Source organism: Tachyglossus aculeatus, unplaced genomic scaffold, assembly GCF_015852505.1.
Source record: "Tachyglossus aculeatus isolate mTacAcu1 unplaced genomic scaffold, mTacAcu1.pri scaffold_78_arrow_ctg1, whole genome shotgun sequence".
Lineage (NCBI taxonomy): Eukaryota > Metazoa > Chordata > Mammalia > Monotremata > Tachyglossidae > Tachyglossus > Tachyglossus aculeatus.
In genome coordinates, this window is record NW_024045093.1 from 2,817,476 (window position 1) to 2,841,713 (window position 24,238).

Sequence of the window (24,238 nt, forward strand, 5' to 3'; positions counted from 1 at the left end):
GTATGTGATTGATAAACTAAATTTGGATTGGATTTGGAGAAGTAACATGGCCTAGTCGAAAGACCACAGGTCTGGGAGTCAGATGACATGAGTTCTAATCCTGACTCTACCATTTGTTGATGTGTGACCTTGGGCAAGTTGCTTAACTTCATCATACCTCAGTTTCCTCATCTGTAAAATGGGAATTAAATACCTGCTCTTCCTCCTACTTGGACTGTGAGCCCTTGGTGGGACAGAAACTGTCCAACCAAATTATCTTGTGTCTACTTCAGGGCTCAGTACAACACTTAGCACGTAGTAAGCACTCAACAAATACCACAGTTTTCATTATTTTCATTATTCTTCTAATTATTATTATTGTGTTTAGTGATGGTCAGATAGGCATTCTACATTATGTATAGCAAAAATAATCTGAATGGGTTTCAGGTTTTACTGTCAAAGAGTAGTATTGTCCATCAAGAGCTATGTTTGTGTTGGAGTATATTCAAGATGGGTTTTGTTTCATCTGAAAGTGGGTGGCTATTTTGGTGATTAAAAAGCTGATGCAAGGCCCACTTGTGCAGGCATGGGGCATTCTTAATGATTTTCCTAAATCCAGGTGGTCCCTAAGGTTTTGCTCCTTCTTTCTTCATCACAGAATGCTGACTCTGCTGCTTCAAGTCTATCCAAATACAAATAAAAATCTCTCTTCTCCTTCACCCATAAAGTTATTACTATGTCACCCTGGACACATTGATTTAACTTATTGAGTATATAATCCCGAGTGTTCTCTTATTTACCAAAACCATCTGTTTTCCTGTCTATTCTTCCCTTAAGAGGATTCCAATTACCATTAGAATGTACTAAAAGGAGTTTTTTTAATTAATGTGTATAATGAGAAGAAAGACTTAAACATGTACAGAAAATGACATTCATTGTTCTGACAACTCAAAATACATTAAAACCTTCAAGTATGGTTCTTTTAGAAGATATTATGCAACGGTGATTTTCCTTAAAGCACCTGAAGAACCCACTGGTTTCTTCCTTCTCCCTCTGAAAAAAACAACTTAATTCTTAGAAAGTGATTCACTTCTCTCCTGAAGTCATTATTTGGCTCCATAACTTCCTCATGGCATTTTTCACCTCCGCATTTATCACAGTGTAGATCTAGGGGTTTAACATGGGAGTACTGAAAACGTAGAATACGGCCACTGTTTTATCCATGGGGAAAGTGGAGGCAGGCCTCATGTAGGTGAAGATACAGGGAACAAAGAACAGCATGACAACCTTAACGTGAGAGACAAAGGTGGAGAGGGCTTTGCACCTTCCCTCTGAACTATAACTTTTTAGGGAGTTCAAGATGACCACGTACTAGATGACCAACATGAGGAAACAGTGCAGATCATGCCACCGTTGGTAGCCACCGACAGGCCCACGACATAGGTGTTTGTGCAGGTGAGTTCCAACAAAGGATACATGTCACAGAAAAAAGGATCAGTGACATTGGGATCACAGAAGGGTAGCCGGAATAGGATGAAAATCTGAATTATTGAATGAAAGAAGCCTAATACCCAGGCTACCCCCACCAGTAGGACACACACCTGCCGGTTCATGAGAAGCAAATAGTGCAAGCGTTTGCAGATGGCCACTTGACGATCAAAGGCCATCGCAATGAGAATTAACTCTGTCATTCATTCATTCAATCATATTTATTGAGCACTTACTTTGTGCAGAGCACTGTAATAAGTGCTTGGGAAGTACAAGTCGGCAACATATAGAGATGGTACCTACACAACAACAGGCTTACAGTCTAGTCCCTCCAAAGAAGTGTGATAGAAAGAGCTGGACCATACAGCCATCATAGGATATGACCTTTCTAGCTGACAGGCTGTCTACAATCATTTTGGGAGTCATGAAAGAGGAGTAGAAGGCATCTATGAAAGATAAGTACCAGAGGAAGTAGTACATACGGGAGCTGATATTCTGTCTGGCCTTGATGGTTATAACCACAGGCAGGTTTCCCAAAAGAGTTAGCAGGTAAATGATTAGGAAAAAAAACAAATACAAGTTTCTGCAACTCTGGATTCCGGGTAATTCCCAAGAGAATGAATTCGGTCACATTGTTCCTTTTTTCCATCAATTCGGTGTTGGTGATGAACAGACCGGTGAGCATGTACAACAGAAAACTGGTTTAACTGAAAAGATAAAGAAAATTGAATTTCTTTAGCACCATTTTTTCCCCATGGAACCCAAGGTACTTAATTTATATTACCTAATATTTCACACATTCCTGAAACACCTTGGTCCCATTTGACAGAAAGAAAAATCAAGCCAAGTGACAATCAATCAATGGTATTTACTGAGTGCTTACTGTCTGCAGAGTGCTGCAGTAACTGCTTCAATCAATCAATCAATCAATCATATTTATTGAGCGCTTACTGTGTGCAGAGCACTGTACTAAGCGCTTGGGAAGTACAAGCAGGCAACATATAGAGACAGTTCCTACCCAGCAGTGGGCTCACAGTCTAGAAGGGGGAGACAGAGAACAAAAGCAAACATACTAACAAAATAAAATAGAATAGATAGGTACAAGTAAAATAAATAAATAAATAAATAGAGTAATAAATATGTACAAACATATATACATATATACAGGTGCGGTGGGGAAGGGAAGGAGGTAAGATGCGGGGGATGGAGAGGGGGACGAGGGGGAGAGGAAGGAAGGGGCTCAGTCTGGGAAGGCCTCCTGGAGGAGATGAGCTCTCAGTAGGGCCTTGAAGGGAGGAAGAGAGCTAGCTCGGCGGATGGGCAAAGGGAGGGCATTCCAGGCCCGGGGGAGGACGTGGGCCGGGGGTCGATGGCGGGACAGGAAGGCTGAGTAGGTGCGAATGAGGTTGTCGTTAATGTAACTTGGTGATAACAAGGGCCTTTTCCCCGGGGTGGGGAGGGGGGGGGGAGAGTCAGTCAGGACCGGACCGGGAAGGGGGGTTGGGGGGCACTATAACGAAGGTCGCTTAAGTGGGGGGGTGGAAGCAGGGGGCGTCTATGGCAGCGCTCGGAGGAGAGGAACCTTCCGGGAGCAGGGGGGGCCACGCGGTGTGATGGCGGGCGGGCGGGCCTCTCGGGAACGGAGTCCCGGGCGTCTATGGCGGGCCTCTCTGGCGCTCTGAGGAGAGGATCCTTCCGGGAGCAGCGGGGTCCATACGCTGTGATGGCGGGCGGGCCTCTTGGGAATGGAGTCCCGGGCGTCTATGGGGGCGCTCTGAGGAGAGGATCATTCCTGGAGCAGCGGGGGCCACGCGGTGTGATGGCGGGCGGGCGGGCGGGCCTCTCAGGAACGGAGTCCGGGGCGTCTATGGCGGCGCGCTCTGAGGAGAGGATCCTTCCAGGAGCAGCAAGGCCACGCGGTGTGATGGCCGGCGGGCCTCTCGGGAATGGAGTCCCGGGCGTCTATGGCGGCGCTCTGAGGAGAGGATCCTTCCGGGAGCAGCGGGGGCCACGCGGTGTGATGGCGGGCGGGCCTCTCGGGACGGAGTCCCAGGCGTCTATGGTGGCGCTCTGAGGAGAGGAGACTTTCTTCCCCCCTAGTGAGCCTGGGGACTAGAGGGTGCCTCCGTGAGAGCAGACAAGAACAATTCCCATTACCATGTTAATCCAAGCACTATCCTATCCCATTTTGATCACTGTATTCACCTCCTTGCTAACCTCCCTGCCTCCCATCTCTCTCCTCTCTAATCCATACTTTATTCTGCTGGCCAGATTATTTTTATACAAAATCATTCAGTCTATGATTCCCCACTCCCTACCATCAGCTTTAAAACACATAATCACCTTGCTCCCTCCTACCTTACCTTCCTCCTCCCTACTATAACCCAGCCCAGACACTTCACTTCTCTAATGCCAACCTACTCACTGTACTTTGAGCTCATCTATCTCACTGCCGACTTATTGCCTATATTCTACCTCTGTCCTGGATGCCCTCGCTCTTCATATCCAACAGATAATCACTCTCCCCTCCTTCAAAGCCTTGTTCAAGAGGATTTTCCTGAATAAACCCTGATTTCCTCCTCTACCACTCCCTTTTGTGTCACCTTTGCATTTGGATTTGCATCGCTCCCTCAGCCTCACAGCACTTACGTACATATCCATAATTTAGTTATTTATATTGTGTGTTCCTCTAGCCTGTAAGCTTACTGTGGGTAGCGATTGTATTTATTAACTCTGTTTTATTGTACTCTTCCAGGCCCTTAGTACAGTACTCTTCACAAAGCAAACCCTTAATAAATGTGGTTGATTGATCGATTGGTTGCTGTTTGCAGAACATTGCACTGAGTGCTTGGGAGAGTACAAATATGGGCAATATTTCTGAAGGGCCACATATAAATGCAGTGAAAAAGGCATTTTGAGCACCTGTTTACATCTGAGATTTCCAATAGAAACACATAACTGTTCCCTGGAAAAATCCTAGAAACTAGAAAAGCGTTAGGTCTGAGATTCCATAAGAATCTAGATGGCTTCTGGATAAACCTAAACATGGCCTGAGGTGTCTTTTCTTGGAGTAAAGTCCGGATTTAGAGCAGCAACGAATTTTAGTCCAATTTCCTTTCATTGCCAATCTTTATCTGCAATATTAGCTCAAGATCCTCTTCACAGAACATCTAGATCCTTTATGAAGAAGGACTTCTAAGTGCACTAAAAATTTGGTGACTTTTCCAAGTCAGTCAGAAAGAATATATTTTGCTGGGACTGTGACAAACATCTCTACCTGACTCGATTTGTCCATCCTTGTTCTAGGTCTTCCCTGAAGCAGATTCATTTGGTACACTGTTTCTCCTCTCACATTTGAACTGCATTCTACAGATATTCAGGAACCACATAACGTTCTGCCTAATCAGCCACATGGGAATATGACCAGTCTCCCCTTGCAGAAGGTTTGCCCAAAATGATGCCAAAAAGAAATTTGCTTAAAAAAATGAGTATAGATGCAGGGAAGGAAAAACACATTTTCCCTGATATTGATCCCAAAAGAGAAATCATTTCTGTTTCTCTTATGACCATCGTCAAATTGCCAGTCACCAGAACCTTGCAAACGAATGTCCCCTGGTGATTTGGAGAAGGTAGCTGAGAGAATTTTTCAGATACTTTTGGAGGGAAATTTTCCTGCTCATTTGTCTGTCTATTTCAAGCAAAAGAGATTGCACACTTGCTTGCCTGACTTTCACATCTCTGATTTCACACATTTGGCAAGTGGAAACAGCATCACTGGGCACTTTAGGTTGATAACGTAATTAATAGACAAAATCAATCAATGATATTTATGAGCACTTCCTCTGCCCAGAGCACTGTACTAAGTGCTCGGTAGAGTAAAATATATCAGAGTTGGTAGACACATTCACTGCCCACAACAAGCTTACAATCTAGAGGAAAAAGGTATTGAGTCTGACAAGCAGAATGCTCTTAGGAAAATAGCCAGTGTAACATCTTGGCAACAGGAAGCAAAATTATCAGTTCAGAAAACAAAAACAAAGTTGAAGAGAGCACAGGTCCTACTAAAGTAATCCATTCTAAGTTTATTTAGCATTTGATCTTATTATGTATGGTGAGTCCACTTGGTTTTACTGAATGATCTATTTTCCTCTCAGTTTAACAGATTTCTCCTTAAATTCAGGCAAAAGTTGGGCTTGCACTCCAACCTTGCCTTCCTTCTTGCCTGATTGGCAAGAGTCTTTCTGATGGACAGTTTTGTACAGATTCAGGAGTCCTATCCTGGATGTTCCCTCTTCCATTCCCAATCCTACCTAACCCTTGCCCCCCAGCGACCACATTTTGTGGGGAAGTAATATTTTACACCCACGGAGAACCTTTCTTCAAGGGATTTTTGTAGATTTAGCCAAAATTAATGCATTAATTCTGACAGAATGCATGGATGAAAATATTATCCACAAATGCCAGCTCATCTACATTGCAGGTCTATATAAATAACATCCACTTAATAATGGGAATCATTCAGAAGTAGAGGTTGTATCCATTCAAGTGGCCTTTCAAAACACACAAGGCTCCAGCTCTCTTGGCATCTTCCTGAAGACTTCATTCTCCTATTTCCAATGCCAACCTTCTCACTGTATCTCGATCTCGTCTATCTTGCCATCGACCTCTCACCCATATCTCGCCTGTATTCTGTTATGTCCATCCTCTTCATATCACTCTGCTCTTCATAGCAGCTTGGCTCAGTGGAAAGAGCAGGGGCTTTGGAGTCAGAAGTTTTGGGTTCAAATCCTGGCTAAATGTCAGCTGTGTGACTTTGGGCAAGTCACTTAACTTCTCTGAGCCTCAGTTATCTCATCTGTAAAATGGGAATTAAGACTGTTAGCCCCAGTGGGATACCCTGATCAGCTTGTAACCTCCCCAGCGCTTAGAACAGTGCTTTCAATGCAGTAAGCACTCAATAAATGCCATTAATAATAATAATATTACTCTCACTCTCCACTGGTTCCTTCCCCTCTGCCTTCAAACATGCCCATGTCTCTCCCATCCTAAAAAAACCCTCTCTTGACCCCACCTCACCTTCTAGTTATAGTCCCATATCCCTCCCACCATTCCTTTCCAAACTCCTTGAACGAGTTGTCTACACGCGCTGCCTAGAATTCCTCAACAACAACTCTCTCCTCGACCCCCTCCAGTCTGGCTTCCGTCCCCTTCATTCCACGGAAACTGCCCTCTCAAAGGTCACCAATGACCTCCTGCTTGCCAAATCCAGTGGCTCATACTCTGTCCTAATCCTCCTCGACCTCTCAGCTGCCTTTGACACTGTGGACCACCCCCTTCTCCTCAACACGTTATCTGACCTTGGCTTCACAGACTCCGTCCTCTCCTGGTTCTCCTCTTATCTCTCCGGTCGTTCTTTCTCAGTCTCTTTTGCAGGCTCCTCCTCCCCCTCCCATCCTCTTACTGTGGGGGTTCCCCAAGGTTCAGTGCTTGGTCCCCTTCTGTTCTCAATCTACACTCACTCCCTTGGTGACCTCATTCGCTCCCACGGCTTCAACTATCATCTCTACGCTGATGACACCCAGATCTACATCTCTGCCCCTGCTCTCTCCCCCTCCCTCCAGGCTCGCATCTCCTCCTGCCTTCAGGACATCTCCATCTGGATGTCCGCCCGCCACCTAAAGCTCAACATGTCGAAGACTGAGCTCCTTGTCTTCCCTGCCAAACCTTGTCCTCTCCCTGACTTTCCCATCTCTGTTGATGGCACTACCATCCTTCCCGTCTCACAAGCCCGCAACCTTGGTGTCATCCTCGACTCCGCTCTCTCATTCACCCCTCACATCCAAGCCGTCACCAAAACCTGCCGGTCTCAGCTCCGCAACATTGCCAAGATCCGCCCTTTCCTCTCCATCCAAACCGCTACCCTGCTCATTCAAGCTCTCATCCTATCCCGTCTGGACTACTGCACCAGCCTTCTCTCTGATCTCCCATCCTCGTGTCTCTCTCCACTTCAATCCATACTTCATGCTGCTGCCCGGATTATCTTTGTCCAGAAACGCTCTGGACATATTACTCCCCTCCTCAAAAACCTCCAATGGCTACCGATCAATCTGCGCATCAAGCAGAAACTCCTCACCCTGGGCTTCAAGGCTCTCCATCACCTCGCCCCCTCCTACCTCACCTCCCTTCTCTCCTTCTACTGCCCAGCCCGCACCCTCCGCTCCTCCACCACTAATCTCCTCACTGTACCTCGCTCTCGCCTGTCCCGCCGTCGACCCCCGGCCCACGTCATCCCCCGGACCTGGAATGCCCTCCCTCTGCCCATCCGCCAAGCTAGCTCTCTTCCTCCCTTCAAGGCCCTGCTGAGAGCTCACCTCCTCCAGGAGGCCTTCCCAGACTGAGCCCCTTCTTTCCTCTCCCCCTCGTCCCCCTCTCCATCCCCCCGTCTTACCTCCTTCCCTTCCCCACAGCACCTGTATATATGTATATATGGTTGTACATATTTATTACTCTATTTATTTATTTATTTATTTTACTTGTACATTTCTATCCTACTTATTTTATTTTGTTGGTATGTTTGGTTCTGTTCTCTGTCTCCCCCTTTTAGACTGTGAGCCCACTGTTGGGTAGGGACTGTCTCTATGTGATGCCAATTTGTACTTCCCAAGCGCTTAGTACACTGCTCTGCACATAGTAAGCGCTCAATAAATACGATTGATTGATTGATTGATTGATTAATAATATTATATCTGAAAGGCAATTACTCTCTCCCTATTAGAAGTCTCATTGAAAGTATATATCTTCCAAAAGGCCTTCCCTGACTAAGCCCTCCTTTCCAGTTCCACTCCATTTTTCATAGCCTTGACTTGCTCCCTTTAAACATCCTCCCTCCCAGACCCACAGAACCTATATACACATCTGTAATTTAATTTATATTATAGTCTGTCTCCCCCCGCTAAATTTTATGTTTGGAAAAGCAGCGTGGCTCAGTTGAAAGAGCACGGGCTTTGGAGTCAGAGGTCATGGGTTCGAATCCCGGCTCCACCACTTGTCAGTGGTGTGACTTTGGGCACGTCACTTCAGTTCTCTGTGCCTCAGTGACCTCAGTGACCTGTAAAATGGGCTTTAAGACTGTGAGCCCCATGTGGGATAACCTGATCACCTTGTAACCTCCCCAGCGCTTAGAACAGTGCTTTGCACATAGTAAGCGCTTAATAAATGCCATTATTATTATTATTATTATTGTGGGCAGGGAACCTACTATAATGTTGTACTCTCCCAAGAGCTAAGTATAGCGCTCTGCACACAGTAAGCACTCAATAAATATGATTTACTGACTCGCTGACACCACATCCCGTTTGCTATGTCTTGGTCAAAAGAGGTAAGAAGCTGCAGAGTATGTTTTTTTATTTTGTTTTGTAATGTTCTATTTCTTAATGGTATTTGTTAGGTGCTTATTGTATGCCAGGCATTCATTCATTCATTCAATTGTATTAATTGAGTGCTTACTGTGTGTAAAGCACTATACTGAACTAAGCGTGTGGGAATGTAAAATATAACAACAAGCAGACACAATCGTTGCCCACAACGAGCTCACAGTCCAGAGGGGGAGACAGACATTAATATAAATAAATGTATAGATAAATAAATAAATCATATCATATAAAGGCACTCTAGTAATTGCTGGGGTAAGTGCAAGCTAATCCAGTTGGGTACAATCCACGTCCCACATAGGGCTCACAGACTTAAGCCCCGTTTTATAAATGAGGTAACTGAGTCCCCGAGAAGGTATTTACCCAAAGTCCCAAGCAGCCAAGTGGCAGGGCCAGGTTTAGAACCCAAGCCCTCCCAGGTTGCTTCAGATTGCATTCTAGAATTGGGAAGTCTTCCAAAGGAATCGTCAACTCATTAGCAAGTTGTACATCACCCCCTTTAACAAGATCAATCAATCAGTCAGTCATATTTATTGAGCGCTTACTATGTGCACAGCACTGTACTAAGCGCTTGGGAAGTACAAATTGGCAACATAAGATGGTGGTCAATCAGATAGGGGAGCCCAGGCACATCTATAATCCAATCAAATACCTATTAGGGAAACAGCATCACACATCACCCACTCTTCTGTCCATCATATACCTGCTGCTGGTCAAAGACCTAACATCATTTCAACACATTCCACAATTTGCTTGCTGTGGTACTTTGGGCAAGGAACTTCACTTCTCTGGGCCTCAGTTACCTCCTCTATAAAATGGAGATTGAGACTGTGAGCTCCACATGGGACAAGGACTGCATCCAGCCCAATTTGCTTTTTTCCATACAAGCACTTAGTACAGTGCCTGGCACGTAGTAAGCACTTAAAAAATCACAGTTATCATTATTATTACCATTTCATATATATCATTTTGAGGATAGAATGGAGGCCACGCCCTTTTTGGGACTCGGTAGTGAGGAGGAACTGAAAAGTTTGACCTGGCACTAGGATCAGTGGGAAGGAAGAATTGGGCTTTTGAGATATTAATGGCAACATCAGGAGATAGCTATAAATAATTAGAGGGAGCATGTCCAGCAGGATCTAAAATTTGGAAAACCCATTTGTAAGAAGATTTTGAAATCAAAGTTTGCAAGTAAAGTTTGATTCTTCCCCTCTTGCTTGAAAGAACATCTCAGTTTTTCCTTCTATCCCATTCCATCTCTTTAGGAGGTTTGCATTTGGTTACCTCAGAGAATTGATTGTCCATTTTGCAACCAGTAGTCCTGGTGGCTTGATGGCCAAAGTAAGACCTCTGGAAACACTGAAAAATCAGTGAGGTGAAAGGCCAGATCTGGGGCATTTTGGGGCAGCTAAGGACAGCTGCAGCAAATCACTACAGCTCTAACCCTCCCTATCTATTTCCCAGCCCAAATCATTCCCCCAAGGGAGGGAGAGAGAACTTAAAAGCATCTCAGCATCTCTGAGTCCAGATTTAGGGGCAGGGGAGGTGTTCTCCCTTACTCTCTCTTAACAGCTATCGAACGTGGAGAAGACTTGTTTTCCTTGACTTGATTCTTGGATCACCCATTCTCTCTACAAATCAATTGAGCAAACAAACCATGGTATTTATTGAGTGCTTACTATGTGCACAGCACTGTTCTAAAGACTTGGGAGAGTGTAATACAAGAGAAATAGTAGGCACATTCCCTGCCCATAATGAGTTTAGATGGGGAGACAGACATTAATATGAACATGAAACTTGGGAGAGAAGGGCTAGGGTGTGCTTGTCTGCATGAATGATCTAGTTATTTCAGTGTCCAGCATCCTCTTGATCAATAGTGGGTAAATTTCTTCTCAAAAAGTCAACAGAAAATCTTTTAACAAATTTCTCTATGTATCAATAAATTAATTTGGTACTGAGGCATTTATGGATGATAACCGGTCACTTTCCTGCACCATATCTCTACCACAAAGCTTTTCACTTCTGAGTTTCTCGAAATGTAGATTTAGGGGTTTAGCATGGAGCTTATAATAGAATTAAATGCTGCTATCACCTCATCAATGGGCAGGGCGGATGTAGGTCACACACACACACACAGACAAAATGTACAAAAAATAAGATAACAACAGTGATGAGGGTAGCACAAGTAGAGAGAGCTTTGCATCTCCCCTCAGAGCTGAGAGATTTCAGGGAAGCTAAATGACAACATAAGAGACAAGAAGTACTGCAAAGATTAAGATTCGCTATAGTGACAACTAAAAGACCAAACATTTGGGTGAGCCCCAAGTGCAACAAGGGACTATGTCCAATCCGATAGTGCTTCTATCTACCCCAGCACTTAGTACAGTGTCTGGCACAGAGTAAGAGCTTAACAAATACCATAATCAAAATTAGCATTATTATTATCATCTATCCAGATGGTCTGTCGGTTGCCTCTCTTTCCTGGTCCAGCCTGCAGATAGAGGCTCCTCATTGCTAGGAATTTCTAGACTGAGAGGGAAGACTTGGATAACTTCCCAGCAGCAGCTGTCAATCACCTGGGGTGGCCCTGCCATTCCAAATGGCGGAGATGGGAAGGCTCTCTATTCTACCAAAAGCTCTCAAGGGAAGTGTGCCAGTCACTGAAACCCTTTTGTGAACTTCAGTGTGGAATGAACTGCTGGCAGGTGTTTTGTCCACAGTAAGAATTCACCTTGCTGGTGTTTTCATCCCAAAGAGTCTCTTCAGGGTCTGAACCCCAGTTAGGCTGACATGGAAGATGATAAATTCATTGGGGGACTGTAGAAATCCTCTCTGAATTCACAGAATAGATATAGCATCAGGGATAGTCTATTCAAATGATGCAACCTTGTACGTTGTTATTGTTCAAAACCTATCCACTGGGTGCTGAGCCCTCTCACCGACCCCCGCCCCCCCCCCCGGCCCCCGATGGGAGCTAATGTCAGAGTCTACATAAGAAGTGGTGCCGCTTTCAGGGATGTAGTCAAGAACCTGTTACAAGACGAGGCTCGTAATGATAAGAACCAATTAATGAGGGACACAGGCATTTTCCCAAAGAATTATCCAAATTCATGTAAGGCTTAACTACTGCTTTTGGCATAAAGACCCTACCAGAAAGGGAGGTAAGAAATTCTACAGAGACTCAGAGCCCTAGGTGTTACAATAGGTCCCCACACTCCTGGGGAGGAGACTTTAAATATTCCTCTGAAAACCAAAGAAAAATCTGAATAAGAGCAACTTCAAGGTGGGGATGGAGGGAGAGCTATTAACGCCAATTCTTTCCTTTTTTGTGTTTATTGATTTGAAAAGAGGAAGTTCAGAATGTTATCCCTGATCTCTTCATTGCCCTGTTTCCTTAATGAGCAAAGTGGTTGGGTGAACAGGAAGTGAATTTCTACCACTAAATGCATTTCCCTGAGACGAATTATTAAAATGAATTGCTGACTGCTGACTTTGTGGCTAGGCAATCTGAATTTTCTGCTTTAAAGGCCTATTTTGCCTTTCATCTGTAAAGGACTTTCTCATGTGAAGAGGTAAGAGGAGAGATAGGATAGAGCCCCAGTTCTTCAGACCTTTTCAACATCAACAAATCTGACTAATGTAAGTTTTCCAGGCTTCCTGATTTTTACTTTGCATTCACATTCAAAAAAACACATTTTCATCATTGCTCTTTAATATTTTTGGTGTTGTCTATAAATAAATTCCAAGTATCTTTCTAGGTCTATACTTACATTCACTTGAAATTGTCTTGAAACGATTTTTTAATAAACATATTGCAACTGGGAGCAGTATGGCCAAGTGAAAAGAGTATGAGATTGAGAGTCAAAGAATCTGAGTTCTAACTTAACTCTGCCATTTCTCTTCTCTGTGACCTTGGGCAAGTCACGTCACTTCTCTGTACCTCAGTTTCCTCATCTGTAAAATGGTAATTCCCTTCTTGTTATCCCTTGCTCTTAGACTGTGGCATTCAGCATGTACCTGATCTCCTCTGCTTAGGTCTTCCACCATTGTTTATCTGCATAACCTAGCCTAAATTATAAATCCCATGGCAGGATTTTGTAGATACTTGTTTTGGTCTGATCATCAGAAGCTCGGAGGTGTGGATGCATTTCCTATTTTGTTGTACATAGTCTTTAAACCTCTGCCATTTTCATCAACCAAGGTCATGGGCTCTAATCCCAGCTCTGCCAGTTGTCTGCTGTGTGACCTTGGGCAAGTCACTTCACTTCTCTGGGCCTCAGTTCGCTCATCTGTAAAATGAGTATTGAGACTTTGAGGCTCATGTAAGGCTTAGACTGTGTCCAACCTGATTTGCTTGTATCCACCCCAGCGCTTAGTGTATTTCCTGGCACAGAGTAAGTGCTTAACAAATACTATTATTATTATTATTATTAATCTTGGTGGTGTCTCTTTGCTGAGCACACAATCTTGATAGCTTCCTAAATTCGTTCTCATCTACTCACTGTCCACAATGAGATCTATCTGAGTTTCTTTGTTCTAACAGGGCTGCTGTGCATTTGTCACCAAGGACCAAGGAAGAAGCATAGCCTTATGGATAGAGCACGGGCTGGGAATCAGAAATACTGGGGTTCTAATCCTAGCTGTGCCACTTGTCTGCAGTGGGACATTGGGCAAGGCATTTAACTTCTCTGTGCCCGAGTTGCCTCACTGGTACAATGAGTATTAAGACAAAAATTCCCATGTGGGACAGGGCCTGAGTCCAGCCTGATCTACTTGTATCTAACCCAGCACTTAGTATAGCGCTGGTACATCTTAAGTACTTAACAAATATCTTTGAAAAATAAGAATTATCAATCAATCAATCTTATTTATTGAGCACTTACTGTGTGCAACACACTGTATTAACCACTTGGGAGAGTGCAGTATAACAATACGTGGACACATTTTCTGCTCAAAACCACTATTCAGGTCTTTTCTCGGAGCTTGATAGTTTTGGAAAGTTTGGATACCACCTTCCAATGCTTTGTTTGTACCAATACCCACGCATAGTAAGCGCTCAATAAATACGATTGATTGATTGATTGATAACAAGGACTTTAAATTGGCCCTACCACAAGGAGAAGTTGGAGAGGTAACAATAATCCCTCATCAACGGGAAGAGAGTCTGCTAGTTTACATTAAATTCTGAGTTTATTGTATGTTTTATGTTCCTATGTGAGATCCCTGGGTTACCTACAATCTGTTTCCTTGGCAGAACATCCTTTCTTCTTTCTCTGGAAAATAAATGAGCCCTGATCCCTTAAGAAGGAGGAAGAAACCTAAAGCTGACATAAGAGGAGAAATAATCTCAGAAGAGCACCGGGGAATACAAAAGGTTAAAGATTTCTTTTCTGCTAAATATTTGTTTTATCATCCTCTTCCCAGTAGGATTTTAGAAGGTTTTGAGCCATCAGCCTAATGCACTTTTATCTTAGGGGGAATGTGAATGTGATTATCAGTTGGCATTTATGAGACTGGAATAGTAAGAGTTACTGAGCTTCTTGTCTATTGAAAAGGGCATGGAAATCAAACAGAGTATGCTCCAAGGATGACTGCATGGAAAAGGCTCTGAAAATATTGACTGTGTTCCCAACTCCACCACTGACCAGTTAGGACACCACTGGGTAAGTTCATTCATTCATTCAGTTGTATTTATTGAGTGCTTACTGTGTACTGAGCACTGTACTAAGCACTTGGGAGAGTACAATGTAACAATAGATAGGCATTCCCTGCCCACAGTAAGCTTATAGTCTAGATGGGGAGACAGATATTAATGTAAATAAATAAATTACAGAAATGTGCATAAGTGCTGTGGGGCTGGGGGGCGGGGGATAAATAAAGGAATCAAGTCAGGATGATGCAGAAGGGAGTGGTAGAAAAGAAAGGGGAGACTTAGTCATGGAAGTCCCCTTAAAGGAGATATACCTTCAATAAGTCTTTGAAGCAGGGGAGAGTAATTGTCCTCTGGAATTGAAGAGTTAAGTTACAGTAACCTGATCTGCTTCAATTTTCCACTGTGTGAATTGAGTACAGTAAATACTTTCCCATCCTGCCCTGGGTTTGGAGAAAATTGACAAGATGATAGAGATATGGTACTTTGAGTTCTGTTACTTGATCGTTTCAAAGCAAAACAAATGAGGATCATCATTCTCTGTACAGGATCTGCAGATCTCTCCTGTGCCATCATTGACTATCCTGAATTGATGGGTAATAAAAACAATATGACAGAATTCATTCTATTGGGACTTGCACCGAATCCAAGGATGCAGAAGGTCATCTTTGTTGTCTTTTTAATCATTTACATCATCACCATGATGGGAAATCTGATCATTGTGATAACCAGAACCACCAGGAAGACTCTGGACTTCCCCATGTATTTCTTTCTGGCCTATTTTTCATTAATCGATGCCTTCTATTCTTCAATCAACACACATAAACTGATGGTCGACTCTCTCTGTGAGAAGAAAATCTTCTATTTCAAAGGGTGTATGACTCAGATCTTTGGAGATAATTTTTTTTGTAGGGCCGAAATTATTCTCCTCACAGTGATGGCCTATGACCATTATGTGGCGATATGTAAGCCGCTGCATTACATGACCATCATGAACCGGCGTGTGTGTGGTGTGCTGGTGGTGGCAGTCTGGATGGAAGGCCTGGTGCACGCGACCATCCAGATTCTCTTCATGGTCGATCTACCCTTCTGTGGCCCCAACATCATCGATCACTTCCTTTGTGATCTGAACCCTTTGCTGAACCTTGGTTGCACGGTCACCCACACCCTCGGCCCTTTTGTAGCCACCAACAGTGGGTTGATCTGTTTATTAAACTTTGTCATGTTGATGATTTCCTATGTCATGATCCTGTGCTCCCTGAAAACACACAGTAAAGAAGATAGGTGCAAAGCGCTCTCGACCTGCATCTCCCATATCACCGTCGATGTCCTGTTTTTTGTTCCATGTATATTTATGTATATGTGGCCTGCCTCCACCTTCCCCATGCATAATGCTATTGCAGTATTTTACAAGATTATCAACCCTACGATAAACCCTCTCATCTACACCCTGAGAAATGTCCAGATGAAAAATGCCATCAGGACACTATGGAGCAGAAAAGTGACTTCTGAAGATAAATAGGCATCACCCTGTGAAAATGATGATATTTGTTCAAGTGAAGGAAGTGACAAGCATGGATTTCAGATAACATTTTTAGGAAAAATGTATAGGGCATTCAAAGCTCAGTAGAGCTCACGTCTTATATGTCTGTTGTATTTCCCAAGAGCTTGTTACAGTTTATTGCTATTTTGATTGCTATTTTGATGGTATCGATGCTTGCCTACTCCTTTTATTTTGTCTGTCTCCCCCTTCTAGACTGTGAGCCCGTTGTTGGATAGGGATTGTCTCTATCTGTTCCTGAAACGTACTTTCCAAGTGCTTAGTGCAGTGTTCTGCAATAGGTAAGTGCTCAGTAATTGTGACTAAATGAATGAATATTGCATTCAGTAGGTGCTCAAGAAATACCACTACATGAACTATTAAAGAGTGTCTTAGCTGTAGAAGTATTCATCCTCACTTCAGCTTATTTAGCAACCTTTACATGATAAGAGGCTGATTTTGCTCCTGCTACAACTGCTTTCATTTATCTTTTTATCCTTCTCTCAACCCAAATGAGGAGAAATGAGAAGAGCCTGCTCTACAGCACACTGTCAGACCAGTTCTAGTTTGAAGAATGAGATAAATGTTTCTTTAGCAACAGAGTGTTGTCTATTCCTATTGTCTTTTTTCCTATAGCGCTATTGAATATCACATTGTACCAGACATATCATAGTCATTAATAGTAGAATGGGATGTTTCCTAATTTGATTCCTGCAAAGCAGGTTATAGAGGATGGGAACTCCTTGTGAATTTCGAAACAAAGAAATGCTAACTCATTCTCCAATGAACAATCGGGAGAGGGACATTATAGGAAGAATGATCTGTGATAGCATTCCACATACATATCAGGAGGAGCTTACCTCCTCCAGGAGGCCTTCCCAGACTGAGCCTCCATTTTCCCTCTCCTCCTCCCTGTCCCCTGCACCCTACTCCTTTCCCCTCTCCACAGCACTTGAATGTATTTGTAGATTGATTACTCTATTTATTTTATTTTTACATTTTTACTCTATTCATTTTGTTAATGATGCGCATATAGCTATAATTCTATTTGGTCTGACGATGTTGACACCTGTCTACATGTTTTGTTTTGTGGTCTGTCTCCCCCTTGTGGACTGAGAGCCCGTTGTTGGGTAGGAATCATCTCTATATGTTGCCGACTTGTACTTCCCAAGTGCTTAGTACAGTGCTCTGCACACAGTAAGCACTCAATAAATACGATTGAATGAACGAATGAATATTACGATGCTTAGCTATGAAGGCAGTCAAAGTGTGCTTCCATTCATTGATTCTGCACTACATTAAGCAAATCAGAAAACAAAAACAACTTGGAGGAGCCCAAGATCAAATCGGAGGCACTGGGACTGCTTGGCAAATTAATCCAGTCCAAAGAAAGCTACTTAAATAGGTCAGTGTCCAATTTGAGGGATCAATGTTTACACAAGTCTGCATATGCTCCTGAAAATGAGAGCTGTTAGGGACACAGTGGACCCACTGTGAGAAGCAACATGACTCTTTGGAAACAATGTAGGCCTGGGAATCAGAGGATCTGGGTTCTAATCCTGCCTCCTCCGCTTATCTGCTGTGTGACCTGGGGCAAGTCACTTAACTTCTCTGTGCTTCAGTTCCCTCATCTGTAAAATGGAGATTAAGTCTTTGAGCCCCATGAGGGACAGGGACTGTGTCCTACTTTATTAGGTTGTATCCACCTCAGTGCTCACTACAGTGCCTGGTACACAGTAAGCACTTAACAAATAACATTAACAAAAAAAGAGAGAAAAGGAAAAGACAGAGATACTTACTGTGGCGAGGGAAGACTAGGGAAAGAGACAAATTTGTCCGTTGTTCTTTACCTTTCCCTCAGTGACACAAGCTATTACCTGGTAGAGAATGTATTGGTTCCAAGTGCCATCACAGAAGAAGACAGAAGAAGTTATTAAGCACTTGATTAATCAGGCCTAAAAGCACTTTAGGGGGATGTCATGGCTCTATGTGGTGGTGATGACCAAGGCATTGAGACTTCCCATCATGTTCACAGCTTTGCTCAAAAATGAAGAATGTATCTGCTGGTGCAAAGTCTCATCCTAGATGACAGAGTAGTCTACATAATTGATAGTTGGGTGAGAAATAACTACCCCAACCGACACGGTGAAACTCTGCGGATGTGGGAAGAACTAATGGCCCAGGCTGGTATCATCAGCCAATCTTTTTGCAGACTTGGAATGGCTCAGAAACAGCATGGCCTAGTGGATTGAGCACAATCTTGGGTGACAGAGGATCTGAGTTCTAATCTCAACTCTGCTATTTCTCTGCTGTGTGACCCTGGGCAAGTCACTGCTCTGAGCCTCAGTTACCTCGCCGGTTAAATGGGGATTAAGGCCATGAATTCCTTGTGGGTCATAGACTGTGTCCAACCTGATTGGCCAGTATCTTCCCCAGCACTTAGGACAGTGCCTGATACAAAGTCAGTGCTTAGCAAATATCATTAAAAAAAAGCCAGGAGGGTGCAAGAGGAATAGTCATTGCCTCTAACTCCAGGGGAAAACACTCCACTGGGAAGACAGCTCTGAGTCACTTGTAGGCTGAAGGTGCAATGGAACCCTGAGTCCTACCAGGTGATCCTGAGTGAGTGGATGGGTTGCTGGCCTGCCACCAGAATGGACCTCCTCTTTGGAGAAGAGACTTCCACACTGTAAACTCATTGTGGGCAGGGAACGTGTCTGTTTACTGTTACATTGTATTCTCTCAAGCGTTTAGTACAGTGGTCTCCACACAGTAAGTGCTCAATAAATACCATTGACTATGCAAACATTCTCCCTAAGCAGACAGCTCCATTCTCTAATATGTCTCTGTTGAATTCCTTATAGGCATGGCAATCCTGGGATCATGAAGCACTCAGGTTAGGGACTGAACAACCCCGGGGTTTACAAAGTGATGGGTAGTATTTAGAAAGACCCAGGCCCAGTCAAGACAAATAATGTATTAATTGCTTCAATTGAAGCTATGACAAGAACAGAAGCACAACACTGGAAATCATTTTGCAAGGCCTGTCTTGGGGAATTTTTTGATAATCTGAGTGGCAGAGGCACTTGTGTGAAAGTGTTGGTCTGTTCTAGATTCAAATCTTCAGAAAAGATTCAAGTCTTCCTTTATTCCTTTATACACCTCTCATTCCCCCAAAAAGTAAAGGCAGCATCTTAAAATGAATGGTAAATGTTTGGTTTGAGTCAAAAGAGTCTCATCTACCTGCTTTCTCACTCTTCCCACTTTTTCCACAGATCATCTCCGGAGAAAAGCACACGATAAGGTGCTGAAACAAGGACAGGGACAGGAAGGGGAAGAAAGGGCAAGAGGCATGCTGTTTCAGACTGTGAGCCCATTGCGGTCAGGGAACATGGCTACCAACTCTGTATTATTCTACTCTCCCAAACACTTAGTTCAGTGCTCTCACACAGTAAGAACTCAATAAATACCACGTCTGACTAGAGGAAAGGTGAGAGGAGAAGACAGTGGGGTCTTGGAGCTGGAGGGAAGGGAGGAAAGAGATGGAGGGGAGGGAAGAGAACTTAGGGATAAGAAACCCAAGGAGAGAGATAGATGGGAGTAAGGGTGAAAGTGAAAATAAAAAAGTGTCTTACCACAACCACCTGACATTTACTATTGTCACTAGCCTGAGGGACCGAAATACAAAGGTATCATCCAAGACCTCCATATTTTTTGGCCTCTGGGATCAGGAAAACCCTGCTGCCCTTTCAGATCTGGAGGGGGTCAGTAAAATTCATTAGGCATATGCCCAGAGATGTACTATCAGATACTCAGATACTATCAGATACTATTGACCTCTCAGCTGCCTTCGACACTGTGGACCACCCCCTTCTCCTCAACACGCTATCCAACCTTGGCTTCACAGACTCCGTCCTCTCCTGGTTCTCCTCGTATCTCTCTGGTGGTTCATTCTCAGTCTCTTTTGCAGGCTCCTCCTCCCCCTCCCATCCCGTTACTGTGGGGGTTCCCCAAGGTTCAGTTCTTGGTCCCCTTCTGTTCTCGATCTACACTCACTCCCTTGGTGACCTCCCATCACTGTTGACAGAAGGGGGGATGGAGAGGGGAACGAGGGGGAGAGGAAGGAGGGGGCTCAGTCTGGGAAGGCCTCCTGGAAGAGGTGAGCTCTCAGTAGGGCCTTGAAGGGAAGAAAAGAGCTAGCTTGGTGGATGGGCAGATGAAGGGCATTCTAGGCCAGGGGGATGATGTGGGCCGGGGGTCGACGGCGGGACAGGGGAAAACGAGGCACGGTGAAGAGATTTGCAGCAGAGGAGCGGAGGGTGTGGGCTGGGCTGTCGAAGGAGAGAAGGGAGGTGAGGTAGGAGGGGGCGAGGTGATGGAGAGCCTTGAAACCGAGGGTGAGGAGTTTCTGCCTGATGCGCAGATTGATTGGTAGCCACTGGAGATTTTTGAGGAGGGGAGTAACATGCCCAGAGCGTTTCTGGACAAGGACAATCCGGACAGCAGCATGAAGAATGGATTGAAGTGGGGAGAGACACGAGGATGGGAGATCAGTAAGAAGGCTGATGAAATAGTCCAGACGGGATAGGATGAGAGCTTGAACGAGCGGGGTAGCGGTTTGGATGGAGAGGAAAGGGTGGATATTGGCAATGTTGCGGAGCTGAGACCGGCAGGTTTTGGTGACGGCTTGGATGTGAGGCGTGAATGAGGGAGCAGAGTCGAGGATGACACCAAGGTTGCTGGCTTGTGAGACGGGAAGGATGGTAGTACCGTCAACAGTGATGAGAATGTGAGGAAGAGGGCAGGGTTTGGGAGTGAAGACGAGGAGTTCAGTCTTCGACATGTTGAGTTTTAGGTGCCGGGCAGACATCCAGATGGAGATGTCCTGAAGGCAGGAGGAGATGCGAGCCAGGAGGGAGGGGGAGAGAGCAGGGGCAGAGATGTAGATTTGAGTGTCATCAGTGTAGAGATGATAGCTGAAGCCGTGAGAGTGAATGAGTTCACCAAGGGAGTGAGTGTAGATAGAGAACAGAAGGGGACCAAGAACTGACCCTTGAGGAACCCCTACAGTAAGGGGATGGTAGGGAGAGGAGGAGCCCGCAAAAGAGACTGAGAATGAACGGCCAGAGAGATAGGAAGAGAACCAGGAGTGGATGGACTCTGTGAAGCCAAGGTTATATAGCGTGTTGAGGCTAAGGGGGTGATCCACAATGTCGAAGGAAGCTGAGAGGTCGAGGAAGATTAGGATAGAGTAGGAGCTGTGGGATTTGGCAAGAAGGAGGTCATTGGTGACCTTAGAGAGGGCAGTTTCGCTTGAGTGTAGAGGACGGAAGCCAGATTGGAGGGGGTCAAGGAGAGAGTTGGCGTTAAGGAACTCGATGCAGCGAGTGTAAACAACTCGTTCTATGAGTTTGGAAAGGAAGGGTAAGAGGGAGATTGGGAGATAACTAGAAGGGGAGGTGGGGTCAAGGGAGGGATATTTAGGATGGGGAAGACATAGGCATGTTTGAAGGCAGAGGGGAAGGAACCAGTGGATATAACAACCCCTAGGTGACTGTTTCAAAGACTTTTAATGATGCACATAGTGTGATGGTTTGGAATATTTAAAATCATAGATAACCTAAATACAGTAAAGCACCATAAACTGTTCTGATCATATGATGGAGGTGAAATTAGTTGCATAGTCGTAAGAAAAAGGAAATACCTTAGTTTTTTGTGCATGACATTTTATTTTATTAAAGGCTCTCATCCAGTTATTTCCACACATACCATTCAGTAATTAACCTTAGAAATAATCTATTTTTAAATTCAATTAGGTTCTAATTATGTAGCATTTCAAATTGTAATTTAAATCTAATTCACCCACAGTACAACCTGGCAGGATGCATTATCATCATCTCCTACGGAGAAGGCTGAGATACATTTTCTTTCTAGGAATTGATTAGTAAAATGGCATCACCATGAGTGTTGCTTCTTTGGATTCCTACAGCAATCCGTATTGTCACCCTTGAATGATCCACCATCCTTATGACTCATGCTGGAATTTCATCCAAAACTTGGTGGTATAGCAGAAAATCAAAGCAGCAACTTAATTATTCCATTAGTAGACTGTGCACCTTTTCTTTAGTGGTGTAACATGAACCCCAGGTGAAATATATATACATATATATATATATATACATATGCATATTCCTGAATAGTATGTGTGGCAAAAACTGAATGAGAGTCTTTAATAAAATAAAATGAGTCATGCACAAAAACTAAGGTGTTTCCTTTTTCTTGCGACTTTACAATTAATTTCACCTCCATAATATGATCAGAACAGTTTATGGTGTTTTACTGAATTTAGGTTATCTATGATTTTAAATATTCCAACCCATCATACTATATGCATCATTAAAAGTCTTCGAAACAGTCACCTAGGGGTTGTTATATACAGATGATTATGCAAAGGAGCTCAAGCTGTGGAGCAGGAAATAATATTATTCCCTTTCAGGATAATCTGTTATGTAGTAAATAACAGTAATAATAATAATAGTAAATAACCAGATCTCATCTGGGCAAGGAGGAATTCTGGGTAGAGGTGGGCAAAGCTTTTGTGTATGTTAATCTCTCTAGGGAATTTTTCCAACCACCTGGCCGTACTTACTTGGAAATGGGGTACCACATTTTTGTATTGACCAAAATTTGGAGGCCACATTTGGGGACCACATGTACTATTCTAGAACACCCATCTCCAAAGGACTCATTCCATCCCAATTCTCGCCGTGGCAAAACTATTGAGAGAATGAAATATTTTCACAAAATCTGGGCACATCCATATAGCGTTATTTGTATATTCCTTTGAACAGTCGGAGAATTATCATGGCCTAATATATAGAGACATGCCAGGGAGTCAGAAGGACCTGGATTCGAATCCCAGCTCTGCCATTTGTCTTCCATGTGACTTTGTGCAAATCACTTCACTTTCTCTGTTCCTCAGTTACCACATCTGTAAACGGGGAATTAAGACTGTGAGTCCTTTGTGGGACATGGACTGTGTCCAACCAGACCTTAGTACTATACCTGGCATATAGTGAGCACTTAACAAATGCCATAGAAGCAATCAAAACAAAACAAAGCAAAATTCAATTTATTTACATTCAATTTATTTCTTTGAATCTCCACCTCCTCCATTAGACTGTCAGCTCCTCGTGGACAGGGCCTATGCCTTGTGCTTCTGGTATGCTTTTCCGAGGGCTTAGTACAGTGCATTGTCTTCAGTAGGCTCTCAATAATTACCATTTATTACTCCTTCTAAGAATAATAATAGTAACAACAGTTATAATAATAATAATTATGACATTCATTAAGCACTTACTGTATCAGGCACAGTACTAAATGTTGGGGCAAATACAAGATAATCAGGTCTGACACAGTCCCTGTTCCACATGGGGCTCACAGTCTAAGTAGGAGGGAGTACAGGCACTGAATTCCCATTTTACAGGTAAAGAAACTGAGGCACAGAGACATTGATTGGCTTGACCAGGCTCATAGAACAGATAAGTGGAACAGCCATGATTAGAACCCATGTCCTCTGATTCCCAGGCCCATGTTCTTCCCACTAGGCCATGCTGCTTTTCAAAATGAGACTGAGGACAGTCAATTTTCATACTAATCTAAATATCTATAGTAAATGTAGATAGTAAAATTATATACTAAAACTAGTATAGTATCCTATAGTATACTAGTATTATATGCTAGTATTACAATATAGCATACTATTATAGCATAGTAGAACTATAGTAACTGACCAACTCTATGTAGTTATGATATGATCCTACTAGAAGAGGCACACCCACAGCTTCTCCAGCAATTTTGAGAGCATTAAATGAGCCATAATCGAATGGCAAAAGGGGTCCTGGCCACTGAGATCCTGAAACACAATCAACAACAACACTGAGACAGTTCTTACCATCAGGAAAATGGTTTACTCAGTGTATATTCTCCAGGGAGCACTGAATTAGACACATGGGGATACAACAAAAGTGACTAGGCACTGGCCCAAACTTAAGGAGTTCACAGTCTAGCAGAGAAAGCCATACTAAAAATAGTACTGCCACATTATAAATTCAACTATAATCAATGGGAGACACACATTTCACCTAGTGA

General features: G+C 43.6%; 1 pseudogene; it reads right to left on the reverse strand.

The window, feature by feature from the left end:
* Positions 1 to 1,065: 1,065 nt before the first annotated feature.
* LOC119924060 lies at positions 1,066 to 2,116 on the reverse strand (annotated as a pseudogene).
* Between the last annotated feature and the right edge of the window lie 22,122 nt (positions 2,117 to 24,238).